Raw genomic sequence first — 27,987 nt, forward strand, 5'->3', positions numbered from 1 at the left:
AACTTGAAGTCATTCACTGAAAGACCAATTGGAAGTAGAGTCAAGAAAAGAAGAAGCATTTATTCACAAGAGGCTTACAGTAATTAACTCATGGAATTCATTGCTGCAAGATGTGGTGGTGATGCCTGCTACCTTAGAAAACTTGAAAAAGCAACCAAATAAACAGACTAGAAAGCAGAATGTTTTTTTTTCCTTGCAGACCAGTGTGATCCTCTATTTAAATGAATCCAGGAACTCCCTCATTTCCTTTTACTTACGATGAGAGATGTGGACTGACTCAGGAAAGCTGTCCTTTCCTTTCCTCTGATTTCTTCCAGCCTCCAACTGACTGAGCGCAGTATAACCTCATTCATTTATCCAAATGGACAGTGGGACAGCCAAAACACAAACCTTTAAAAACATTAACAGCACAATGCTACGCATGTTTACACAGAAACAAGTCTCATTGTGCTTACCAGGACTTCCCCCCTAGTAAAAGTAATTCAGAATGTGTCTACAATTTATTTAATTGTTTAAAGCATTTTTTTATCCCGTGACTCAGCCAAAAAAATATCCCTAGGGTTGTTTACAAATGAGTTAAAAAACCAACAACCAAAAGACACCCCCTGCCTTGAGGCTTACAATTTGGTAAATCTAGTTGAATCAAGAAGACACATATATTGCCAGAGGAGCAGCAATTTCATAAAGAATTTGGAAGTAAGACACATGGCTGTTTTGTCATGGAAGTCAAACATGGTTTTGAGGGGGGAGGAGATAAGAGGAACCCACCACTATAAATAAAATTCAGATTTCACGCCATTAATTGTCCCAAATAGAAAGAAACAAAGGGAAGCCAGTGGGAAATAAACAGTTCCATTAGATCAAAGAGAGTTCTGCTGAAACTTCATCGAGGCAAAAGGATTTCTTCCCCCACCTTCCCTATAGCGAAGCACGAGATCATGAGAAGCCTAGTTGGCATGAAATATTGGCATCATGTTCCTGTAATTAACTACAGCTCAGTCTTCCAAACATAACAAACAGAACCCCAGGAACGGTAAGAGAGATATTATATTTGGAGCAAAGTTTGGCCCTGGTGATATTTCTTTCCTATTGGAGTCACGCCAAGGTTAATCTGCCATAATTGTTCCTATCTCCAGATTCCTTTTTAATAAATAAAGCAGGCAGCCCTGGAGTTGTTGATACAACTCTTGCATTAACAACCGCAGAGCACGACTCTATCAGATCTCATTCTTTCTGGATTAAGCAGTGGGTTACCAAATTACTCCATCACTGTAATTGTATTTTGCAGGAAGCTCGCAAAAAACTCCGTGATCATTTCCCCTTCGAGAACACTTATTACTCATAGCATTTGGAGGATTGAATGGATATAAGCTTACCCGCAGGAACCACCAACAATATAAATCTAGGACAAGGCTGCACAGACAGCAGGTTTTCAAGTTTTGATTTTTACTAGAACCCCAAAGTTCAAAAAGCAGAGTCGGGGCACAATGGTAATGGGCCCGAGGGAAGAGGCAGAAGTAAAATGTTGGGTCTAGGGGTAGAGCCAATTACATTCTATACCCCAGATCAGACATACACTGGCATGTCCTGCATCTTCAAATCCTACTGAGTTATTATTGCTCAGAAAGGCCAATAGTTGTAGCTTGATTATCCAGCCCAGTCATCATTAATTCTAATATGAATGGTAATAATATGCACCTTGATTTTTATTTTTTTGCAGGCATTTTACTGCTGAAAACATGGCATCTCTGAAAAACAGGTGAGCACTGAGTTTACACAATAGTAGGGACACGGGGGGTGCTGTGGTCTAAACCACTGAGCCTCTTGGGCTTGCCTATCAGAAGGTTGGAGGTTCGAATCTCTGCGACAGGGTGAGCTCCCGTTGCTCTGTCCCACCTTCTGCCAACCTAGCAGTTCAAAAGCACACCAGTGCAAATAGATAAATAGGTACTGCTGCGACGGGAAGGTAAATGGCATTTCTGTGTGCTGTGGCTTCTATCACGGTGTTCCATTGCACCAGAAGCAGTTTAGTCATACTGGCCCACATGACCTGGAAAGCTGTCTGTGGACAAATGCTGGCTCCCTCGGCCTGAAGCGTGATGAGCGCTGCAATCCTATAGTCGACTTTGACTGGACTTAACCATCCAGGGGTCCTTTACCTTTACCTTTCTTAACAATAGTAGATTTTGAATAGTATGAGGAGTTAAGTTTCCAGCACATTTTAATTCATTGTGAAAGATCTCCATGCTTACACAATATAAGGCCTAAGAAGACCTTTAGTGTTGCAATGGATTATTAAGGCTGGGACCCCCTTTTCAGGCATATTGCATTGTCCCTCCCACAGATATTCTGTACCAATGCTAGAATCAAACTCTCCCATCATCTGCACCCAGCATAGCTTAAGGCAGGCACCCCCCAAAATCAGCCCTCCAGATGTTTTGGGACTACAGTTCCCATCATCCCTGACCACTGGTCCTGTTAGCTAGGGATGATGGGAGTTGTAGTCGCAAAACATCTGCAGAGCTGAGCTTGGAGGTGTCTGGCTTAAGGTATTCAGGGGTGGTGGCAATTGTAGTCCTGCAACATCTGGCGGGTCACAGGTTCCCCATCCCTGCTGACAAATCTGTCCCTTCCAGAGCTAGCCGCATTTGACAGTTCCTATAATTAAGAACAGACTCGGGACTGAATGTTCAGACTCAAGCGAGTGTGTTGCGCTGACAGGCAAGGAATGGAAAACCCTTTCACTCTTTTGAGCGTCCTAAAGCTCGATACACAGATTCTGTGACTATTTTAATGTCTAAATATTTATAGCAGGGGGTCAAAGGTTCTTTGTTAAATGTCAAAGTTGGTTAGAGTAAGCATTCCTTGACACAATCTATCAGAGCTCTGCACATGTTTTTAATGAATGATGCCTCTACTACCCCTACAGGGGTTTTGGCCTGGAGTCAATGGTCTGAAAATGCTCCTAGAAAAAAAGAAAGAAAAAGAAAGAGAAGAACGAGCACTCTTTCAGTTTCTGCCTTTTCCAAAGAATTTGAGGATTGGATTTCATTTCTTTTTTTCCTGAGGGTGGGGTGGGGGGGGACAGCTGATGCAAAAAATAAACTGATGGAAACTGTTTAATGTTGTTTATACTCCCAGTAGAAAAAGGAATGGATGCACAGCTGAGAGCACTTCACTTCCTGCAGCTCTTTTGCAAAAGGGGTATAATTTTCCTATGCAGTTGCAGACTTCCTTAGAAAAGATTTTTTTTTTTTTAAAAAAAAGCATAGCTCTCAGAACTCACTGGGGCTGCGGCGGGTGGGGAATGAGTCTCCCTGGATATTCTGTAGTGGATCTTAAAAGTCAGCATCCTTGGGGTGGGAGGTGGACTTTCAAAGGTAGAAGAGGATTCCAGTGTGAAGCAATTGGAAAATGTCGGAATTCATCAGCACTCTGGAATTTGACATACTTTCCCAGAAGCCCTCATCAGAGCAATGCTATTCCAAGGTGTGTATGGGGAAATAAAAATGGCCACCACCAGCTGGAAAGAGCCCTGGCAGACAGTGGCAAACTTGCGTCACCACTGCTCCCCCATGTTTTTGTCAGACCCAAGCTTTCATCCACGGAGTGCGACAAAATTTGAGTCCACATGCCTCTACAGATAACATTTATCTATACAATATAGTACTAAATTCTATCAATTTACACAGGATATATATCAGGCAGGTGGCCCTGCTATTTCCTGGCTCCCCTCCCTTTTAAAATTGAGATTATTTTGGTACCTTCCAACCTTCTGGTATAGAGACTGATTTCAGCGTGAGGAGTGTGTGTGTGACATTTGTACTTTTAAGACCTTTCAGATATATGTCATCCACACTCCGTGACCAGTTAATTTCTTTCATTTTGTCATTTGGTCCAAGAATTTCATCTCTTGCCATCTCTGGAGATTTAGTTCTTCAGATGCTATCCCTGGAAAAAGCAGTTCTGGGGTGGGTATCTCTCCAGCATCCTTGGTAGGATAAAAAGGTCATTCAAATTCTCCACCCTTTTCTCCTTTCATAATTGTTATACCTCCTTTGTTTAAAAACCCAAACGTTTCTCTGGATCTTTGGCTGTTTTTGATATATTTACATCACAGCCATCATTCTTTATTGTTGGTTTTAAAAGTACGAGTAATGCACTTCTCAAGCTCTTTTCATTTGATATTTCCAGCTAGCCTTATCAACTTACCGTACCTTTGCAATGATTGAGTTAGGGCTCATTTTTGTTCTCATTTGGGAGACTTCCACATTTTAAAAAGAAGCCTTCTTGACTTTTATTAACTTCTTTAGCAACGCTGTATTAAACCTTTGAGCTGCTCAGTAATTTTCCTTTTCCAATATGTTTTTGCAAACCATCTGTTATAATGGTTTGTCATCATCATTTTTATGGGTTATGACCATTTCAGCTTCCTTTTAACATAACCTGACTCCCCCCCCCCCAAATAAGTTAAGTTCACTCTTTTGAAATTAAATGTGATTACAGCAGACTTTCTGAGCAGTCTTCAACTTAGAGATATCCAACCGATGTTAAAGACTACAACTCCCACAATCCCTGGGCTTTGACCATGCTGCTTGGGGCTGATGGAAGTTAGAGTCCAAAACATCTGGAGGACACACAGTTGGTTACCCCTACAATAGGGTGTCTGCATGTTTAATCCAAAGGAAGGTTTAGGTTGCAGCCCTGTAACAATTTCCTGGGAAAATAATTGCATTGAGCTCAGTGGGGCTAACCTTTGGATAGAAGTGCATAAGGATTGTTTTATTAATCTTGAGTGCTCATTCATTGTTTAGTTTTTGCGATCGCTCACGACTGACAAAAAATTGAGCTGCTTTGGCGAGTTTATTATTCTTGCAAAGTATAGGATCATTTATCAAGGTAGTCAGGGAGCCTTGTTGGTAATGATTCACGGCAGTAAGATATTAAAGAACTAAGGAGATTCATAGGATTTTCTCATGGATTAATAGGGTTTTCTGATCTTTTGTTTCAAAATTACACATGAAGCAGACAAGCTGAGGGGCCAAGACAGGCTGATATATTGCACCATATGTGACAAGAATCATGTGCTTCATTTTCCTGTGACTACAATCCTATTACTACAGCCCTAACTTCTTTGTTCAAATAAATTCCTTTAAACCTCAGAGCGAATGTTCAGGGCTCTTCTTGGTTTTAAAAATTGAAGTTGGTCTGTGACATTTTGTAGGACAAGGAGTTGATTCAGGAACAATTTCTCCAGCAGGTTGAATTTGCTAGAAACTGATACAATTAGAAAATCCATACTTCTCCTTTGCAAAGCCACATATACTGGGTATAACGTAATTTATGTCCATATCCCATGACTTTGTAATAAACTAATTGTGCAGACAAGCTAGAAAGTTGTACTTTAATTTTCTGAGCAGTAAGCTGCTGGAATTAGTTTAATAGGAACCAGGCATTCAGCCTCTGAGAACAGATCCATTCGAGGCAAGGACTTGTGGAGGGCAGTTGGGATGGAAAACCACAAGGACTCTAGTATATTCTATGTCCTTTGTTGGCAATTAATTAAGAGGAGATGTCCTGTTTTCACAGGGGGCAAGTGGTTCCCATTATTAAGTTTAATTTTGGTAACTAAAAGTGCTATTTATTTAGAATAATATTTCTTTAAAAAGGAGAAAGATTTCTACAAGCTGAAGAGAAACCAGAGTACAGAAGAATATTTCTAAGCTGACAGCTCATTAAAAGTATAAGTTTCATGGTTGTGTCCCAAAAAAGCTATGTTATCATCACAAAATTATACAGTCATAAAATGTAGAACAGATGAGCAACACTGAATCACACCAATTCTCCGAAAATGTTCCGACATGCTTTCTCATGTCCATATAGGAAACAGCATAGACCCCACATGGACACCATTACATTGTGATGAACACACACATTTTTGCTCTACCTACACAAGATCAGAAGCCCCAACCAATCACGTTTAAAAATATGCTCTGACTTCTATGGGACTTAGCATAATTAAACATCCACATAGCAATCATGCACTATAGCTGGTTGTAACCTGCTAAGTTCCACTGAGAGAGGACCGATTGAAATTAAGGAACTTAAGTCAGTCATGCTTATTAACAGTAAAGAGTCTACTCGGAATACGACTAGCATTGGATCCTACCCAATAATTAAAAAAACTTTAAACCTAGTGTCTTTGAAAAAAGAAGCAGCTCTTGGGGTTTTCTTTAACTGTTATTTCTATTTTTTTTTTTAAAAAAATATTTATTACTTTTAAAGCTTACAAAAAAGAAAGAAAAGAAAAAAGACAGGAGAAAGAAAACAAAAAAGAGAAAAAACAATACAGTACAATATATAAACAATAAAAAACACAACCTTAACACATTAAACTAAACACAATAAACTAAACTAAACAAAACAAAAACAATTTAAAAGCATACATCATACCTTTTCCATCTTTCATTCCCTTGTTTCATCGACCTCCTCTCACCTCCCTTTTTGTATTCCACTTCTATTAATTGTTTTAGCAATTCCTTTTCATCTTTCTCTATTTTCTGTCATATAAATGTCTTAACATATTTTTAATCTTATTTCCATTAAAACTAATATACATATTTAAGCTTAACTCCTTATAACATTTCTACTAAGGCCATAAAATTTCATTCCAACATTTTTCTATCACTCATTAATTTTACAGTATTTCTATATACAGACTTTAAATTTTCCAATTCTCTTCCACCATCTCCTCTCCCCGGTCTCGGACTCTGCCAGTCACTTCCGTCAACTCCATACAGTCCATCAACCTGGAGATCTTATGTCCGAGGCTCTTAACTCTTTTCCAAGTCCCTTCTGCAGGTCTTCTTCATATTCTTTGATGCTATAGAGCAGATCTCGGGAAAACTCCGACCCAACAATATTTTTATTCCTCCTCGACAGGTCAGCCAGATTTCCATAGTTAAAGCTAAGATCCATAAAGTATTTGAGGACATGTTTCAAGATTCCTCCAAATCCAAAGGCCCCCAGAACTCCAGTCTCCTCCTGACCCAAGTCCATGTCCCAAAATTCAGTTAATCCCTGCATGGAGGGATCTTTCCAGCTTTCCTTCTCCAGTCCAGGCCAGGCTCCGATCCTCAAAATCTGACTTTTTCTAGAATCAATCATAAAAGGCCTCAACTTATAGTCCTCAATTTGCCTCTGTAAGGCTGAGGCTCCCACTTGTATTACTTTAGGTTTGACAACAACAACTTTCTCCTTCTCCTTCTCCACAATTTGTTCTGCTGAAATAGATTCCTGTACCAAATCCTGAATAATTTCTGTATTGGTGCTCACTTTTTGTCCCAAATTAATCACTTTTTGTCCCAAGTTATCAATTTTAGTAGTCATAACATTGGTCTTCTTGTGAAGCTGTTCCAACAAATAGCTTATCTTACATAATGCAGTCACTAAGGCTTCACCTGTCGACATTCTTAAATGGTCCAAGGTCAATCCCTGATTCTCACAGTTCTTATCCTGCAGCTGGAGATTCCCCCGCTCCACTCTTGTAACAGTTTCCAAAGCTCCCTCTAGAGGGAAACAGTCTCCACTTGTATCAATCCTTTCAAGCACAGTTCAAAAAGTAAAGTTAGTTTCATTTTTCAGTTACTTTTCCTCCTTTTTAAACACAGAAGAGGACAATGGAAACAATATATTTCTCTTATTTAACTAACTGTCAACATGTTTTATTCACAGTCAATGAACTCTCCCAAAACGTCAATCTACTGGCAGCCCGTTTCCAGGTTCCTGTAGGCTTACACGATCCAAAACTTCCCCCCTCTTCTCCTGCTTCCAAGGGGGGTTTAATGATTTTAATCGATGGAAGTTTAATCCTTTACATAAGGCTTTCCAAGACCTTAGCTTGCAGCTTCTTTGCTTCAATCTATTTACAAAAAGGGAAGGCGGACTTCCTGTTTGAAACCTTCCCGTTTCGGTACCAAATTAAGACTTTTGTAAATCCAATTTTCCGTTCTACTCACGGGTAGTTGTTTAAAGTCAAATTGTCCACAGGAAAAAGTCAGCGCTCTCCAGCAACAGCAATGCGGCTTCACTCCGTGAAAAAAGCAGTCAATTCGAAGCACCGCGCCACTCACCTCACATCGCTCCGGATCCCCGAAACCGGGTCTCGCCGCGAGTAGGGGAGGCGCAAAAGGTGCCAGCCGAATCTCACGTTCACAGGCTTCTCCCGCCTGTGATTTTAGTGGGTCTCTGCCTTCGCCGTGGCGGTCAGACCCTGATTTCCACGGAGCAAATTCCTCCCAATCGGAGGAACTCCGTCATTGTCGGAGGCGCCAACCCGAAAGTCCTTTAACTGTTATTTCTAGAAGATCTTCAAGTACAGACTTTAGGAAACCCTTCACAATTCTCTGAATCTTGAAATGCAGTCAAGTAGGGGATTCCGAAATGCATCTACTAAGGTGGAATGTGCAGTGGAATAATGTAATTTTCAAGAGGATTTGTGGTTTGGTTTGATTTGGTTTTTAAAATCACAACCTGATATGCATGTGTGGAGAACTGAACTCAAGATTTGAAAAAATGAGAAACTGAGAGAAACCAAATACAGACATATATGCCCATCACTACCATCACCTGGCGAACCTGTAGTTTTCTCCCTTTGGGTTCATGAGTCAAGAGAAACAAACTGTCCTTTCCAGTCTTCACACCTTCAGGATGGAAGCTTAGAGTGGAAGAGCAGTTTAGAAACAGACCTCAGCTTCAGCATTAGCTGTTTTGACTCTTCAAGGTATTAGCCATAACACAATTGACACATAAATAAAGGTATTTAAATAAAAGCTAGTTAACCACAATAATGAAGAACTTGTCCCTTTGGGCCAGTCTCTCTCTCTCTTTTTCTCTCTCATATACTATTTTCCCATGTATAACATGGCCCCATGTATAAGACGACCCCTCTTGGGGAGGATTGCCGACAATTACTCACCCGCCTCAATGAAGCCACCAATTGTCTGCCCGCTTGCCGCCAGCAGCTGCCAATCGCCCACCCACTTGCTGCAGCAGCCGCCAATCACCAGCAGGCCTTGCTGCAGCCACCAATCACCTGCCCAATCGCCAATTACAATCTGCTGCTCATGGTTGCCACCAATCGCATGTCCCCCCCCTGCAGTATCCGTGTATTAGACGACCCCCGATTTTTAACAATTCTTTATAATAAAAAACCTTGTCTTATACACAGAAAAATACAGTAACCTCCCTCATAGGTTGATGTGAAAGAAAATGGAGATGCGGGGAAATCATGTGTACTACCTTGAGCTACTTGGAAGAAAAGTGGGATATAAATGAATCAATTTTGTGTGTGTGTGTGTGTGTGTGTGTGAGAGAGAGAGAGAGAGAGAGAGAGAGAGAGAGAGAGAAATATTATGTATCCTAGACTTGGGCTTTATTAGCAAATATTAGAAATGTTAGCCACACTTTAAATCGCAACTACAAAATGGCTTCCTATCAAAATATTGGTCATTTGTTATCACAAGGGATATATGTCCACTGGCCTAATATAGTACAGGAAAAGCTGGTGTAGTTAGTGTTGACAGAAAATAAAATGGTACAGGACTTTAAAACTGATTTTTGTTATGGAAGAACACGATGGCTATTTATTGGGGACTTTGACACTTCCCTGTTCTTCTCTAAAGCCCTGAGTCAGTCAGCCTCTGCGCCTCAGGATATCTCAGCCCTGGGAAAACAAAGCTTCAAAGGTCTGTCTGTTTCCAAAGTCCCACTGTTGAAAGGAAACCCAGGATACTGAAGATGTAATATGCGCACAAAGCTTTAACTTCTTTCTTTTCCCCTGGAAAGTTTAAAATAATAACCATTTTTAAAAGGCAGGGGAACATCATGGTTTGTTTCAAAATAATGCATTGAGTCTATCTGGCATTTGACATATAAAGCGTTCATGAATTATGCTAGTTTCTTTTTGAACTTTGTGGCCTAAGACAAGAAGCAAGGCTGGAAAATGTTTGACATCACTTGATCTTCTTTTATTTCATGCTCCGTCTGACAAAAGGAAGTTTCCACAAGAAGGGGGAAAGCTGTTTTTTGGCCCCTGTTTAATGAAAAGCAAGATGAGGCATTAAGTGGGGCAAGATCAGTTATCAGATTAAGAGTGTGAGGTGTTAGTGTTCTTCTATCACCTTACAGTCAAAGAACTGATCGTGCCCAACCCATTTGTGCCTCATCTTGCTTTTGTTTCATCATACCTGGACCAGTAAACAGAAGCCTTTCCAATTTCACATTATTCAAGTGATTTAAAAGGAAACTGACATCTTGCCAGGAGAAGCTTGTTAGGTCCAAGGAAGGGGAGGGGTCAATAGGAATAGATACTGTTTAATTTTTGTTAACGCATTTTGTTCTCAGTGTATGTATTTTGTTCTGAAACTGCCTTAGAAGCATGGCTGAAGGGCATGTGCATGTCTCTATAGCAGGCACCCCCAAACTCACCCTCCAGATGTTTTGGGACTACAATTCCCATCATCCCTGACCACTGGTCCTGTTAGCTAGGGATGATGGGAGTTGTAGTCCCAAAACATCTGGAGGGCTGAGTTTGGGGCATGCCTGCTCTATAGGAACAAAACAGTACCTTTCCTGGCCTTCCAGGAAATGTACTGGTTTTTTATAGACCTTGAGACTTGTTACTGCAGGATTTTCCTTAATACAATGTATTTTTGGTATGTTATTTTCACAAATTGATTTATTGCTATGCAGAATCTCCCCTTGTGTATTACCCCCCCCCCTAAAAATTGTTTGCTCAAAAAACTGCACCACAGTATTTGAATAAGAGCAAAATTGGAAAGATAGCTGTATTTCAGTCCACAAATTGCCAATTTGGTAGATTCAGTTTTAAATAATAATAATTTTTTATTTGTATCCCATCTCTGTCCAAGAGTATTTCCAATTGTTGGACCACAACACCTGTCTGGAAAGTTGCATTTTATTATTTCACTTCCTTCTCTAGTCAAATTCTCAGTCTTTGATAAATCATTTTTTTTATACAAGGTCAGGAGTGCTGTGCCCAGTTCTGAGCACCACAATTTTAGAAGGATGTGGACAAGCAGGAATGTGAGAATAGGAGGGTGACCATGATGATCAAGGGTCCGCAAACCAAGCCTTATGGGGAATGACTGAGGGAGCTGGGTACATTTAGCTTGGTAAAGAGGAGACTGAGAGGAGATATGACAGCCATCAAATTTTGACTGCAATGAGCCAGGTGGGAAGGAGCTTCTCATCCTTATTTTGGACATCTCCAGAATTCTCCCTATCATCAAAGAGCAAGATGTCTTGAACAAAACTGCTGAAAAACCGTTTAATTTGAATATTGAGAACGGACTAATCTAAATATGGGCTGGGAAAGATCTTGGGAAATAGTAGAGAGGCAAACAGATGGAACAGTTAACAGATTTTGCCTGATATCTTTCAGCTTTATAAGGAGCCTATGCCCCAATCATTTCAAGCCTAGCTAGGGCACCATGTTTTTGGGTTGGGTTGTCTGTTTTTCTAATTTGAGAAGGGCTGGGGGTGGGGAGACACCAAATCGTTTGAAGTCAGGTTGCTTTGAAACCTCAGCTGTTCATTTCGTTTTTATTTTTCCTAATTGGGGTTGGGAAAGTTCAGAGTACAGCTGCAGGGCTGACTCGCTCTAGGATGAAGTAAAAACGGGAATCTGAGTACAAAGCTTGGACTTCAAGCCTGAAAACACTAATCCATTAGAGAATCAAACTCTTAATGCATCCAAGAGGTCCTTTCTCCTTTGCTCATGGTAGTGTAATCATTGCACAATTGCTCAAGTGGAAATGGCTTGTAAAACCATTCCCATTTCAATAAAGTTACCGTAATTAGTCTTTGGAGTGCTGGGATGAATAACTCAAAATTCCAGACTGTTGCAAGCCTGACCTTTGGAATGATTGCAACATCTTCGCCACCATCATCAGGCCCATATTTTCTTCGCCAACAAGCAAAGCAACTTTATGCTGCCATATTTTGGCTCTGTGGTTAAAAAGGTCAGGAAAACAAGCAGGGTGAGCCCAAGGCATTTTGCTGTCTGACGCAAAGGGCAAGATGGCGCCTGTCCCAGCATCCCACATACAGCAGCCGAATGGACTGACAGTTGAGTCTTGCTTGTACATTGGTGATGGGACAACATCCTCCACCACACCCAAGGGCAATTGGCTAGCTTAATAGGCACAGCCTCATGGCACACAGTGCTCTGTCTGCCAGCATCTTGCTGTTGCTTGAGGCCCCCAAGCACCTACTGCCTGAGGCAGTCACATTATATGGAGAGAGGGAGAGAGAGAGGGAGAGAGAGTGTGTGTGTAGGGCAGCCCAGGGGACCATGTGTCACTGGACCTGAAAACATGGCACTGGCTGCCAATCAGCTACCAGGTTCAATGCAATGTATGTATTAGCATTAAGCATGTGAAACCCTAAAGATCTAAGTCTCTCAGTATCAAGTGTCTCTAATCACAGAGGCCCAATAAGTGGTGCCACCACTGGTGAAGCCTGCTTAGTGTTGACCCATGACAGAACCTTCTTGTTGGTGGCTCCCTGTTTGTGGAAAGACCTCCCTGTTTGTCTCCCTCATTATTAAAATTCAGGAGGAATCATTTTTGTTCACCCAGGCATTGGATGGCCAAAGGAGACTGTTTTGAAAACCTTGCAATTTATTAGCTGTGTATGTACCTGAATTTTCTTAAATGTTTTTTGATGCTCTTAATTTTTTAAATATGATTTCCTGTGTTTTATTTTAAATTGTATTGTATTTATGACTTTGCTGTTTGCTGACCTGGGCTCCAATAGAAGTAAGGCTGGGTAGAAATTTAATAATCCTTAATAACAATGCTTTGGCCCTGTTCAATTCCTTCTCTGTGGACATTAGACAGGCAGTGAGTATACAAGGATCCGAACACCTACTGAAGACTTTTCTTTTTTTAGAGAAGATGTCTCATAGGATTGATCTTATTCAAAATATTCAAAATATAAAGCAATTCTCAGAAGTAAGCTTCAGTGAGTTAATTGGGCCTTCGTTCCAGGTGTGTGTGTGTGTGTGAGTGTGAGTGTGTACACACACTATAAAAGGGTAATTTCCCTTTCCCAAACAAAGGCTTTATGCTTTTAACAGCTTCAAAAAATTCAAAAAGTGACAGCATTCCCTAATATAACTTAAGACAAAGCCAACAAGGTTTTTTTTAAAAAATGTAAGTTATTAATGTCTTGCAGAGCGTGAGGATCTTACAGATGTTAAAATACATCTGTTTACAACATTTTTCTAATAAGTCCTCTGAGTTTTCCCCTGGTAGTCTTTGAAAGACTTAACGTCCCCTGGCAAAATACCGTGCTTGTTTTTATTAAAATAATTAGTCATGGTGCCTGAAAAAATTGATGCAAAGCTCGAGCTAAAGTTACTCTTACTTGCTGCCAATCCTTTCCCTCCCATCACCTTCTGCAATATTTTAACTTTCATATTTAGAAGTTAGGGCTTCACCCCGCACCATGCTGATGAAGCCTAAATTATTACAGTACATTCCTACACTAAAGCAAAGACCTCTTAACTTCAGTGGTACTTAGTTCAATAGGTCTTACTCCCAGGCAACTGTAGATTGCAGCTTTAATGATTTATTTAATTACAGTTACAATTACAATTATTATTTTATACCTCTCCTATCTGACTGGGTTTCTCCAGCCACTCTGGACAGCTTACAGCACATATAAAAACATAATAAAATATCAAACATTAAAAATTTCCTGATACAGAGCTGCCTTCAGATGTCTTCTAAAAGTTGTGCAGTTCTTTATCTCTTTGACATCTGAAGGGAGTGTGTTCCACAGGGAGGGCACCACTACCGAGAAGACCCTAATAATTTATATATATGAAATATTATAATGAAAAATACTATCAACAAGAATTAAGCTGTATTATTATTTAATGTTGGTCAAACTGTGAAGTCCTGAGGTGATTTACTGTCATGAGAGTTGACCAAACATTTGGTATATTCGTCTGTAATATGAGACTTGGGGGTGAGTCCTTGTTATACAGCAATAACACTGGGCAACAATTTTTTACTTTTTGAATGTTGTCTAGATTTCTACAACTGATTTAGGGTATTTTTGCACTGCTGAATCAGGAAATGGCATCCGTTTCTCCCCATCAGGTCAGGTTTACTGTAAACTGAATGGTGGGCATTGATAAAGGTAAGTACATGTAAACTGCATGTTGCTTCACCATTTTTCAAACTTCAGGGCTTGAACTTCCGTTTCCTGGAACTCCAGGAATGCTCAGCGGCAGGGAGGTCTCTCTTCAGAGTCCAACAGTAGTCAGCCAGCCCAGGTTTCTGAAAGCAGTCAGCATGTTGTTGACAAGTTCTGCGTAGTTTCTGGCCTTATTGTTGCCAAGGAAGTTCTTCACTACCAGAACAAATGCCTTCCACGCTTCCAGTTCCACTTCGTTCATTGAGTTTCCGAACTCTGGATCTCTGATGAGCTAACGGATCTGAGGACCGTCAAAGATGCCAGCTTTCAACTTCTCCATGGTCAACCCTGGAAAAGCCTGGCACAAGGAAGTGAAGCAGTCACCATCCTTTTCCAGAGCCTTGGTGAACTGCTTGATTAAGCCGAGCTTGATGTGCAGCATTGGGAAGAGTATTCTGTCTCTGTCCACCAGAGGGTCGTTGATGACGTTCCTTTCTTTGTAAGGCACCAATTCCTCCCGCACAGGCCAGTCCTTCTTCGTGTAATGCTGAGCACGGTCCCTACTATCCCACATGCACAGAAAACATGGGTACTTGGTGAAGCCAGACTGTTGTCCCAACAAAAAGTTCACCATCTTCAGGTCAACACAAATAAACCACTTATGCTGATCATAACCAATTTTCTCCAGCACATACTTCACCGCTTCATAGTTCTCCTTCAGTGTATTCGAGTGAGCCAGGGGTATAGAGGCAAACTGGTTGCCGTTGTGTAGCAGAACACATTTCAGTGATCGCTTGCTGCTGTCAATGAAGAGTCTCCAATCTTTGGGTTCATACTGTGGCACTCCAAACTTGAGCAGAAGCTGCGCAATATCTGCACAGTACACCAAGTCCTTCTCTTCCGAGAAAAAACGGAGGTACTCTTGATGCCTGTTGCAGAAGAAGTTGATGCGAGCACTGTCAGAGAGGAGGTTTTTTTCCTTCAATCTGGATGCCAACAGTTCGGCAGAGTCCTTTGACAAGCTGAGGTCGCGAACTAGATCATTCAACTCCTTTTGGGAAAATGGATGTGGAGCATCATCTTCAAGAACCACTTCTTCTTCTTCATGTCCTTCAACACTGGAGGCATCTTCGTCACTAATGTCAGGAAGTTCTCCGAAGATAGGCACTGGAATTTCATCACAATGAGCTACAAGACGATGTGCTGATTGAAGATCAGGATACTTCGTGGGGCAGCTGCCCCATTAACTTAGTTTTGATCCCCCAATTTTATGCTTTGCTGCACCAATTTATGGAAGATTTCGAGGTTTCATGACTTCAAACTGATCCCTTTTCGACATAATCACCCAGAACTATTGGACCTGAATACTTCTTGTCATTAAAATAATCATTTCCAATCAAAACAATTATTCGACATGGCATTTTACCCAAGCGTACATGTGAACAAAAACATAAAAAAGACATGTGGCCATAGCTCAAAAACTTGACCTGATTGAGCAAAACCAATGTGATTTTTGGATTCAGCTCATCAGATTCGTCCTAAATCAACTGAAAAAACGCAGACAACTAATTTGTTGTTGACCAGTGTAATCTTCAATAGTACTTAGTTCTGTAGAACTTAACATAACATTAAGAGAGTCTGTTAAAAACAACAACAACAAAGCTTATAATCCTTGCAATCTCTTTCCACAAATGTCTCAAGTAAAACTGAACAAAGGTCACAAAGTCCTAGAATGCAAATACAAAGATTATGTATAGCTTGGTAGATTGACAAACAGACAGGATACAATCTGATTGCAGGGCACAAACTCACAGGAGATAGATTTTTTCCACCCAGGCCAAGAATTGTGATGAAGGAGGAGCAAAGAATGCTACGCTAAGGCCACAGCTTCATTGTATGTGTACAGACATCCAAACAGCTGGGCAACCCCAAGACACAGACCGACATGAGACGTAGAGCATAGATGTAACCTAACCCTTATGCTGGTTAATCACCAGGACAGAGGAAGACATCAGGAAGATTTCAGCATATGTTGAACACTGCTTACCATCTACAGCTCCCTGGGGAAGCCTCCTTTCTGGAGCATCCCTAGTGCCCCTTCCTTGTCTAGTAGTCCCTGGCCACTCCAAAGTGCCCCTGATGCCAAGTAGTTTGCACACTATTGACGCCTTAAAATCTTCCAGCCACATATTGTTTTCAAGTTGCACAGTTTGTTCCCCTTCCCCCATTGAAAGATGCTTCAGGGACTCAAGAAAAGTCAGAGGAGTGGTGTAAGCAGGATATGGTTTTATTCCAACAGCTTTAGTGTGTTTCAAGCAAGTCCAGACTGAGGCCCACCGGAATCTTTCATGGCTGTGTGTGTGTGTGTGTGTGTGTGTGTCACAGCGAGAGGGAGAGAGGGAGAGAAAGAGAACACTTGAGTCCTAAGTAAAACATGGGTCTGACTGCTCCAGATTCTAGTATGCTACAACTGCTAGGAAAATATGGAGCACAATGTTAAAAATACGGACACTTGTTCATTTGCAAAAAATTATTCTCTCACCAAGGATAATGCTAATTGAGCTCCCACCCGCAACTCACATTGGTAAAGCAAGTTTTTTTTTAGTATGTTGCATTCAATTATTCTGTTTACAAGGCAATTCTTTACATGTTTACACAGAAGTAAGCCACGATGAGTTCAATGGGACTTACTCCCAGAAAGGGTTATAGGATTGCAGCCTGAATCTCAGAATCAACTTGGACTGTTCTTGTTATGCAACAGCTGTAACTCAACAACATTTATTCAGCAACATTTACTATCTGAATGCATCCTAATGCAGTGCAGAGGAGTGAATCGGTGCACACTGTGTATGCTTGTGCAGGAATATATGACAGAGTTAAGAGATATCTCTTTCTGGGGGCTAAATATCTGAGACATGGGAAGCAGATTAAGAATGGCAACTCTGGCCTCATTTCACCATACTTTAAAAACCTCCCAGAGGCTACTACTGCGGTCCACTGTATATGTGGCTGTCTTTGGGTGCTCTGGAAACTGCAGTAAGCACAAAATGCAGCTGCCAGATTGCTAACTGGGCCTGGGTGCCGTGATCATATTTCACCTGTGCTATGCCAACTGCACCGATACCCAGTCCATTTCTGAACCCAGTTCAAAGTGCTGCTTTTGACTTCAAACGTTATTTGCAGCTTAGGACCATGGTGCTTAAAAGGTCAATCATCGTCATAAAGATCTCCTTGAACACAGAGATATCTGATGAAAAAAGCCTTTTGCAGGTCCCCCCACCCCTGCCGCTGAGGTGAGGTAAGGCTGGTGGCCACCAGAGACAGGGCATTCTCAGTGGTGGTGCCCAACTTGTGGCATGCTGTCCCCAGAGACAGTTGCCGGACACTTGCTTCACCATTTCTTTCTGTGCCAAGGAAAGACCTTCATATTTCCCTGAGCAGTTTTAATCCTGCTCAGTGTTGTGTGCTTTTTTATTTAATCTGTAGCTTTTACGTTATTATATAAAGGTAAAGGTAAAGGTACCCATGACCATTAGGTCCAGTCGCAGATGACTCTGGGGTTGCGCACTCATATCACTCTATAGGCTGAGGAAGCCGGCGTTCATCCGCAGACAGCTTCCAGGTCATGTGGCCAGCATGACTAAGCCGCTTCTGGTGAACCAGAGCAGCACACGGAAACGCCATTTACCTTCCCACTGGAGCGGTACCTATTTATCTACTTGCACTTTTTTGACGTGCTTTTGAACTGCTAGGTTGGCAGGAGCAGGGATCGAGCAACAGGAGCTCACCCTGCCATGGGGATTCGAACCACTGACATTCTGATCGACAAGCCCTAGGCTCTGTGGTTTAGACCACAGTGCCACCCGTGTGCCCTACATTATTATATATTTGTACTTAAATTTTGTTTTATTCTCATTCACACACACACCCTCAGTGGATGAAACTGGAGAGCAGTAAAAAGAGCCTTATAGCAGCGATAACTTTCCCCACCAAATTCTCCCACCCCTCATCTAAAGGCAAAACAAAGACATTTATTTAAGCAGGGAAAGGGCTTCAGGGAATGGAGGCTATCCTGATATAACTGGAACATCTGCGTATTGATGTGCTTTTGAGCGTTTTACTGAGAGAGGAGAGAAACACCACAGCTGGTATGGTGTCTCTTTCCCCAGAATCTGGGAATGAATTCCTTTCTCTCTGACATGCCCAGATTTGTAGGATCCAAGCTGAATTCCACTCTTGCATTTGTGGTCATGTTCAGGTCTTCCCAATACAGAAATGACTGGGCTTCTAATTCAGGGGGAAGCCTTGCGATACTGCAGCTTTCTTGTTTGACCTCAGAATTCCAACGCTGCGATTTGAAAGCCTTCCGGCGTTTGGAGGTGGGTTGTGTATGTGAGTGTGTAACACGCTGGAAAAATGGTGACCTAAGGCGAGCCCCAGTGGCAAGGAGGGAAATTTATGTTACTTAAACTGTAAATTCAAGCCACGATGATTAAGACCACATTCTTGTTGGCTCAAATGCTCTCTGCTTTAAGCTGTAATAAACTTTAAGTGCTGCTATTATTCTAAGGCTTGATTAATCCCAGATTGCCTGGTACAAGCAAGAGTTTGATATAAAAGAAAAGTCCAGAACTGTGCGCAAAAGCTCTTCCAACCATTTGTGTATGTTTGTGTGTGTGTGAACCTTCAGGAAATGGCAATCCTTGACACTGTTGCAGTAGGAAAGAAACATTGCCTTCAAAACAGGCTGCAAAAACATCTACTGATCATAGCAGGCTGGGCCTTACTTACATGTTTAACTTTAGAGAGTTTAAAATGTAGCAGCGGAGCAGTTGTTGGGTGGTATGAAAATTAAGGGCTGTATTCAACTAACCAGTCCAGGTAGCAGAAGCGCAGGCGAGGACTTCCATCAGTGCCATGGGGCTTCCTCACTCTCCTCCCCTGTCTGCCCCCCACCCCCCACCCAAATTAGCTTGGTGGGGTTGGGGAGAACCCCCAGAGCAGCAAGCAGGGGAGGAGAAGGGAGAATGTTCTTTAAGGAAGCAGAAATACTTGTGCTGGCAGAGCAATCTCCTCAACGTGTTGAATTCTTCTCTAGGTTTGTAGCACCTGTGGATGTGCCTCAGCTATGTGAGAAAAATATTCTACGTTTTACTGGTATCCCTCACTCTATGTGTGCCTGACTCTGTATGAATGAAAGCTATGTACTGAGTGTATGGGCATGCCAGCAAAACAGTAAATACTAAGGTATGGTCTCCATTTTATGAAGTGGTCAGGAACTTGAAATTTTCTTCAGTTACTAAGTGGTTTCTCAGCATAATACAGATAGAATTTGCATGTAATGGACATTTCTGTTTAGAGACTGATACATATATTAGGGGTGTGCATAGATTCTGTGTACACTGAGTAATGAAGCGAAAACTGAGGGGATTTCAGGCAGATTCTTATTTCCCCAAATCAGTTTGTGCCATTCAGGGCCGGTCCAACCATTACGCTGAGCAAGACAACTGCCTCAGGCAGCATATGCTGGAGGCAGCTGTGGCAGGGAGAATCTAGCAAGCAGTAGCCCACTCCTCCTCTGATCCTACGGCAAGAAAACTTCCAAGGCTGGCTCTGCTTCTGAATACTAGGTTGGGAGTGCCATTTTCTTGTTTGCTTCGGGTGGAAAAATGTCTTGGGCTGGCCCCATTAACAAGGCATGTGGAGGCAGATAAAGGAGCTTCCTGCCTTCTGAGTAGCAACTTTGCCTTGCCCACCCCCCAGAAAAGTAAAACATACAGTATCTCCCTCCTTTTCTGAGGAAGGAAACCAAGCAGACTAAGGGCAGCCCTTTAACCACAGTGAATTATTTTCCAAATGCACAGTGATTTTGGGGAGGGATGTTGAAACAAATAAACAGGGCTGTACTGTGCATGGGTCATCATTCTCCACATTTTGGCTTTGGGAGCAAGGAGTGAGCAGCAGGGTTAGACTGCTCTGGTGGCCTGCTTTCCCCCAATCATTCTTTTCCCTAACAATTATGAATAATAGCTAGCTCTCTCTTTTCCTTTTCTTCATCAAAGGTACTTCCAGGAAGGATGGAGGGCATGTGGAAAAAACCTACTGCGCTATCCTAGCTGTTGTAGGATATGCTCTGCCTTGAGCTGTGTGTCTCATGTTGTGATTAATACAGGTAAAGAATCCAAATAATTCACAGATGCACATGCTCCTACTTGAGTCTTTATTTTACACTGAGGTGACTCTGTTTTGAAGTCATGTCTGATATATTATCCTGATAACTTTTTTTTTTTGTTCATGTTAACTTGATTTATGAAGTGTGTTTTAAAAAAACAACCCCTCACCATTTTATTAGAGAGCTTGTACAACTTGAAGCATGTTCACAAATAACAGTTTTGCATTCCTCTAGTCAAGCTATTTATCTTGCATGAAATGATGGAGCATTTCCCCCCTGCCTTTCAAAAATATTTTGGCAGTTCTTGACAATTAAAGGTAGCGTATGCAAAGACAAATATGCTTCTAAATAAAACTGAGCCCAGTGGCTGACTTGCGAATTTTAATATTTTGGAATAGTTTATCTTGTGTCAAAATCTGAAAGCTCTCTGTTGAAGCAGGAACACGCACAGTACTTCTGAATATTGTTTATTTGTTTGCTTATAACATTAATATCACCCTTTTTCCTATGGAGTTCAAGAAGGCATACATAGTTCTCCCCCTACCCATTTTATCATCACAACAGCCTGTGAAGTAGGTTAAGCTAAGAAATAGTGACTGCCCCAAGTGACTTACCCAGTGAGCTTAATGGCTGAGTGGAGATTTGAACCCTAGTCTCCCAGGTCTCATTTGAACACTCCCCAGAGTGACTGAGGAAACCCAGCCAGATGGGCAGGGTATAAATAAAACAGCAGCAGCAGCAGCAGCAGCAGCAGCAGCAACAACAACAACAACAACTACTACTACTGCTACTGCTACTGCTACTGCTACTGCTCCAACACCACATTGGCTTTTGCTTTTCTTTGCTATAATTTTTGAAGGGGAGAGTAAACTGAGATTTCATAGGCTGACAACCTCTGCTGATGATTGTGGCAGCTGTGCCCAAGCTAACTTTTGCAGGAACTCAACCACAGTTCTGTCTTACAATGTCTAGAAAGGAAGTCCAACATCTACATTTATTGAATGGTGTTTTGGGGCAGCATATACATGATGCTAATAACAAACAAACAAACAAATTTCAAGTTCTAAATTCAGGGTTAAGGTAAAAAGATAAAGGACCCCTGGACGGTTAAGTCCAGTCAAAGGTGACTATGGAGTTGCGGTTCTCAACTCGCTTTTCAGGCTGAGGAAGACAGCTTTCCGGGTCATGTGGCCAGCATGACTAAAACATTTCTGGTGCTACAGAACACTGTGACGGAAACCAGAGCGTACAGAAATGCCATTTACCTTCCCGCCACAGTGGTACCTATTTATCTACCCACACTGGTGTGCTTTCGAACTGCTAGGTTGGCAGGAGCTGGGACAGAGCAACGGGAGCTTACTCCATCACAGGGATTCGAACCGTCGACCTTCCGATTAGCAAACCCAAGAGGCTCAGTGGTAAGGCATTCAGGGTAAGACATTTCCTGCAGATGAGGGGCCATTGCTACTCTAAATTGATGATCCTCAACACCAGTTTTTTATTTCAAAATCTTAAGGTAAATAAACTATATGTTGCAACAATTTGACCCCTCAACCTGGCTGCTGCCCCCGCCCCCAGCTGCAATATGGCAACAACACTGTTGATAGGGTGCCAGCTCCACAACCCCTCAGTACCTCCTGATCCTTGCTGAATATCCTGGGCTTCTGCCTATCCAATGGGACATCCTCTCCTTTCCTCTTCCCATGTGCTCCTGTTCCCCCAAATCTGTTCTGTGCTTCTCCCACAGAAGATCTAGGAGGTGCGCAGGGAAAGGAAGTCCTATTGCACAGGCAGAACTCCTTGCATTAATGGGGTGACTTCATTGAACACAGTCCCATGAGATACTTAATTTTAAAACAGAATAAACAAAATGGGCTTGGTCAGCAAAATCAATGCATGGACATTTGGACACTTCATTTGACATAAAGGCTACAGAAATATCAATGACTCCAAATGGGAAACGTATAAGAATTCTTGAAGTGTTTCATTAATAGAAAAATACAAGACGACAACATTGCTTTAAAACACACAGTGGTAGAACTGGGGAAGGGAAGGGATGGGGACCATGTTCTATTCTTTATTTTTCTTGCTTTCATTGTAAGTTTTAATGCTTTTGGGTCTAGCATGATGACACTTTTAAAATGATTTTTTACATATGGTTTAAAATGATTTTTCACATGCGGTTGTGCTAGCAGCGGAGCCAATCTGGCACTCCAACCTCCCCATTGCCTCGATCCTCTCACTCCCAGTAAGCAACATTGACTCACCTATTAGCATAGCCCAGGCTTCCTCAACCTCAGCCCTCCAGATGTTTTTGGCCTACAACTCCCATGATACCTAGCTAGCAGGACCAGTGGTCAGGGATGATGGGAATTGTAGTCTCAAAACATCTGGAGGGCCAAGTTTGAGGAAGCCTGGCATAGCCTCATCCAGTAATCAGCTTCTGCCTATTGCTGTAATGCAAATTACAGTAATTATATGCAGGAAAATCTCTGCTTTAAAATACTTTTAAAATTTAAGTTACAGGAGAACTTAAAGGATAAGAAAACAGCTCTGGTACTGGGGCAACAGGGAAAGCAAAAGCCAACAAGAGATAAATTAGAGAAAATTCATACTTTAGGATTCTAGTTGTAAATGAATATGGAAGAGGTAAGGGGTTTTATATGCATAACCAGAATTTGCTTCGAAGCTTAAACATTATATTTCTTTTTAAAATTCCAACACAAAACTTCTGATTTCCTGATGGCTCTATCGTTCTAAGATTTCATGTCTAATGGTGTGGTGGATTTTGTTCCCCACCCAACTAATTGGGCAGAACAAGTAATGTAAGAACAGGTGCTCCTCAGCTGTGCTTTCCTATAAATTATGTTGGGATTTTTGCTCTGTATGCAGACATATCAAGTTCAAAAAGGAAACAATGCCTGTCTCTTGCTAATGAGGGGATTAATATCTCCTCGTATGTACGCCAAACTGTTGCTGAAACATTGATGACTTTTAGGAGACAAAAGTTTAGTGTGTCTTCACCAAATAATTCATCACGTGAAGGCCTCTTCCCTCACCCATCTGGCTTAAATTCAAGCAGCCTGGTTAGATGTCCATGGATAATTGATGCTCAGTAAAACTCTATTGTGTTTCCAAGCTCACTGTGTCTTTTAGACATTTACAAACTAATAAACCCTGGCAATGGCACAGAACAGGCAAAAAACAACAACAAACTATTGAAGAAGCCTCTATATTTACTTAATCAAATTTTATTGTTCTTAGGAATCCCCTTCCACAAATGTCTCACCGTGATGTACAAAATACAATGAAATAGCTAAAAACAGTTTAAAGCCATGGATAACAATAACAAAAGATGGATTTTAAAACAATACAAAGGGGACGACTTTGACAGAGGCCTATTTCTCCAGTTGAGACATCTTGTTGGAACAAAAATGTCTTCCGTGGTTTCCAGAAATTGCAGATAATGGGCTCTTGTTGCATCTTTGCTCTTTAGCAGGTAGAAATTCTGCAAAATACCAAAGTTTTAACTTCCTACTAGACTTCCCATGCCTAAAAGAGTATACTGTAACAGACTGAGACCATGGAAGGTGCTACATATTGGCCATTAGAGGAGTCCTTCTGTTGCTTTTCTGAGGATTTCCCAGATACTGCAGGGGCGCAAACTCTCTCTTTCGTTTCCCCCTTTCTTCCTTGTTTTCTCATTCTATCTGTAAATAAAATCCGCTTACCAAGGGACAACCTTGTTCAAATCCTTGTCCAAATTTTGCTCTTGGCAAAAGACCTCCCCCCACCTAAGCATGTAACTATGCTTTTTGGGCTTCGGATCACCCAGAACTGTTCACTGTACATTTGAGGTCTCTGTCCACATAGGAACCTTTTAACAGAAAAAGTGCATTCAATCACCTTGCAAGGTCATTAGACTAAGTAATGATTCTGGAAGGAGAAACAGAAGGATGCCAACTTTAGACATGAAGATTAGTTTTAGGAACATAAATGGGAATAAGCCTTAAGTAACTGCTCCTTGGATTTTAAAGTTGCTCACTGCAGAAGAAACAATAGAAAGGAAAGAGGACCTAATAAAGGACTGCCAGGTTTTAAAAGGTCATTTGCAGCTAGAAGGAAATCCTCCAATTAGTAATTTGTATGAGCCCATACAATCCAGGAAAATTCCAAACAAAGGTAAATGAAGAACTTGAGAAAGTCTTTAAGGGATGTGAAAAAGAGGAAGAGGGAGAGGTAATCTTGATTTTTGCTGAGCAAAAAGGCAAGCAATCCCCTCCTCAAAACTTCTGAAGAGTACCACTTACAAGATTCATTAGTGCCCCAATTAATAAGTTTTGAAGATCAAATAAATCAAACCCATGGGAGTCTGTAGCCCAGCAGGGATTTCATACAGGCAGTGACTGTCTAAACCAGTGCCTGCATTTGAGAGGAGCTGCTACACACCCTGCCATTTCCACAACTACAGATACCTCCCTGCACCTCAGAGAAAGGCATTTGGTCAAAGCCAGTGGGACTATTTTTCACCTTTATAAGTACAATATTTTCCTCCACTATAATGTCAAAAGAGAAGCTTACACTGGGATCTACACAAGCTGCAAATGCATAGACAGTCTCCTTTGGTAAGAGTGAAGTAGGAGGTCCACAAAAACTTACTTTTTAGTGCTACCTGAACAACATCCGAAGTCACCCTAATGCCTTATATCTAGGGGCAAGTCCTGTTCGTTGGGCTGCATGAGAGCTTATGAGCAAAGGCTTCAAAGATTCACATCTTGCAACTTTGGATAATTAGTATGCAATCATTTCCTTCCAAGCAATGCTAGGCTTACCACTAAATGCTGTCTGCTGGTGGCTGCCTAAGATATTAGTGCATGGGTAGACAAACTAAGGCCCGGGAGCCAGATCTGGCCCAATCGCCTTCTCATTCCGGCCCACGGACGGTCCAGGAATCAGCATGTTTTTACATGAGTAGAATGCGTCCTTTTATTTAAAATGCATCTCTGGATTATTTGTGGGGCATAGGAATTCATTCATCCCCTCCCCAATATAGTCCGGCCCCCACAAGGTCTGAGGGACAGTGGACTGGCCCCCTGCTAAAAAAAGTTTGCTGACCCCTGCATTAGTGCTTTCTAGAGCGGGCATGGCTAACCGGTTGCATTCACCATGCTGCCTGACTACAATACCCATCTTTCTCCATTCACTGTGGAGAAAAGGCGAATAACCGGTTTATAACATAGTGCATGGCATAGAGAACGTGGATAGAGAAAAGTCTTTCTCCCTCTCTCTCACAGAACTTGTGAACATCCAGGTAAAATAAAGTTTTTGCGTGGACAGGCGAAGTCCCCAGATCCCGAGTGGTCCCCCCGTCATGTGGAATAACGACTCTAGACAACATGCTATGGGATTAAATTGGCCACAACTTTATTAAATTTCAAATGTGGGTAGACCTTGGCTCAGGCATTGGGCGTTCTCCCTCCCTAGTCCCCAGCCGGGGACCTAGGGAGCATCAGGGTTATCCAGTGTGTGTGTGGGGGATGGGCCAGCTCTGGAGAACATATGTTCAAGCAGAGATAGCCGCCCCCGTTACGCCGCCGCAGGGGAGAGCAATGACGACCTTTCGGCGTACGGCCAAAGCCTCCCTTCAAAAACCCCTTTAACGAGGAACCCTGGTATCGCCGCCGCAAAGAGGAAGATGGACTAAAGGATTCCGCCCAAGGCCTGATACCGCCAAAGTTGTGACATTTTGCTACGGGAAAGGCGAAACCTGCCAATGCAGGGAAATTCCTTTCCGGCCCTTTAACAGCGACCTTATCGTAGCAGCGCCCGCATACCTGTGGAGACAGGTTAACCTGCAAAACCTATGAAGAAAAGTTAACCTGCAAAAGAAGACATTAACTGAGGGTGGGTAGGGTGGGAGAAGCTCTGGAGCCAAGTGAGGATTAACAATTAAGATCCACCCTCTATTGTGTGGGCAGGTAATCCCTCCCCTTACCTGGCCTGGTTTCCCTGGCAACACTTCCCCCAGGTGGGATTGGACAACTCGCTGGGGTAGGCGGGGACCTCCAGGTATCCCACCTGAGGGAAGGCAAAGCCTATGCTGATGGGGCCACTCCAGATCCAGGGCTGCACGCGTCCACGCAAAAGGCGCCCCCCGTTTTAAGTGGGGAGCGGTCATTCTTCACACAGCAGCACATAGTGAAACTCTGGAATTAACTCCCACTAGATGTAGCGATGGCCACCAACTTGGAGGGCTTTAAAAAGGGATCGGACAAATTCTTTAGACACTGGCCATGATCACTAAGTTCTACTGGACATTAGGTGGGTTGGGCCCTGTGTCTCTACAGGCACAAGGCGTTATGAAATATTGTCACATATTCTGTTTGGAACAGCAATAGATCATGAAGTAAAGGTCAACCACTATTTACTAAGTGCTTCATATTTACAAAACATGTTTTCCATTCCGTGGACCAGTACAACATTTCACAATGGGTTGACCACAAGAATGCCAAAGGGATGACTTCCTGCTACCCGCTCCGTACGCCACCAGAGTTCTAAAATGGAGAGTTCATTCGAAAACTCTTCACAGCATAACCGTTGCCTGAAAATGGCATCTGTCTAAACAGATTCATTGATATCTAAGTAATATGTATCCAGCAGGACAGCAGAGAAGGCTTTGGGTATCACTTCTATTGGATAATATTGCAGAATAGACACTGGTCCAGATTCTTACCTTTCCAATTAGTATCCAGTTTAATGTGTTCTGCTTAAGTTGGCCTTGATTCTTCTATTGCTTTCAGGACAATCTTTTCCTCTGTGTGGCTGATTGTCAGCCTAGACCATAGGCTGATAAAAAGTGGACTGTGCAGCTTTCTGGGGAGAGAAAGAAACAGTGGGTGCCGCCCCATTAGCATCATAAGCAAGGAAAGGGGATCAATCAAATGCCCTTTCACCCTTCGGAATCAGCTTGCCCATCACACATGATACCACAAGAACCCTTCTCCATACCACCCCACTTAATATTTTAAATGCCAAAACCATTTGGGCAGCATCAAACTGGGATATGCCCCTACATGGAAAGTCATAAGGACATTAAATGAGCCTGCTGGATCAGGCCAGTGGCCCATCTAGTCTATCATTCTGTTCTCACACTGGCCAACCAGATGACTGTGAGAACCAACAAGCAGGATTCCAGAACAAGAGCACTCTCTTCTCAGTTTCCAGCCACAGGTATTCAGAAGCATCCCACCTCCAACCATGGAGGAACAGCATAGCCATTACAGCTAGTAGCCATCAATAGCTCTCTCATCCATGAATTTATCTAATCCCCTTTTAAAGCCATCTAGGTTGGTGGTCATCGCTGCCTCATGTGGGAGTTTTATAGTTTAACTATGTACTGTGTGAAGAAGTGCTAAGTTTTATCTGTCCCATCTTGGTCTTCTTCATTGTTCCAGGCTTTGAAATATCACTGCTGTTGTGGAAGGAAGAGGCCCTCGGACATCTGCAGTCACAGAAAATTAGTCCAACTATTCAACATTTTGATATAACTTCCTTCTCTAATGTCGCTTTTGATTCTGAAAACCAAA

The 27,987-nt window shown here is 42.1% G+C and overlaps 1 long non-coding RNA gene across 1 annotated transcript; it reads left to right on the plus strand.

Annotated features, from left to right (window-relative positions):
- The first annotated feature begins 486 nt into the window (after positions 1 to 486).
- Positions 487 to 27,984, plus strand: LOC309335414. The gene is made up of 3 exons (XR_014153487.1): positions 487 to 1,033; positions 1,721 to 1,759; positions 27,856 to 27,984. It is a non-coding gene; the product is annotated as an uncharacterized lncRNA (long non-coding RNA).
- The last annotated feature ends 3 nt before the right edge of the window (positions 27,985 to 27,987 follow it).

Source organism: Podarcis erhardii (assembly GCF_964252035.2).
Source record: "Podarcis erhardii genome assembly, chromosome: 2".
NCBI lineage: Eukaryota > Metazoa > Chordata > Lepidosauria > Squamata > Lacertidae > Podarcis > Podarcis erhardii.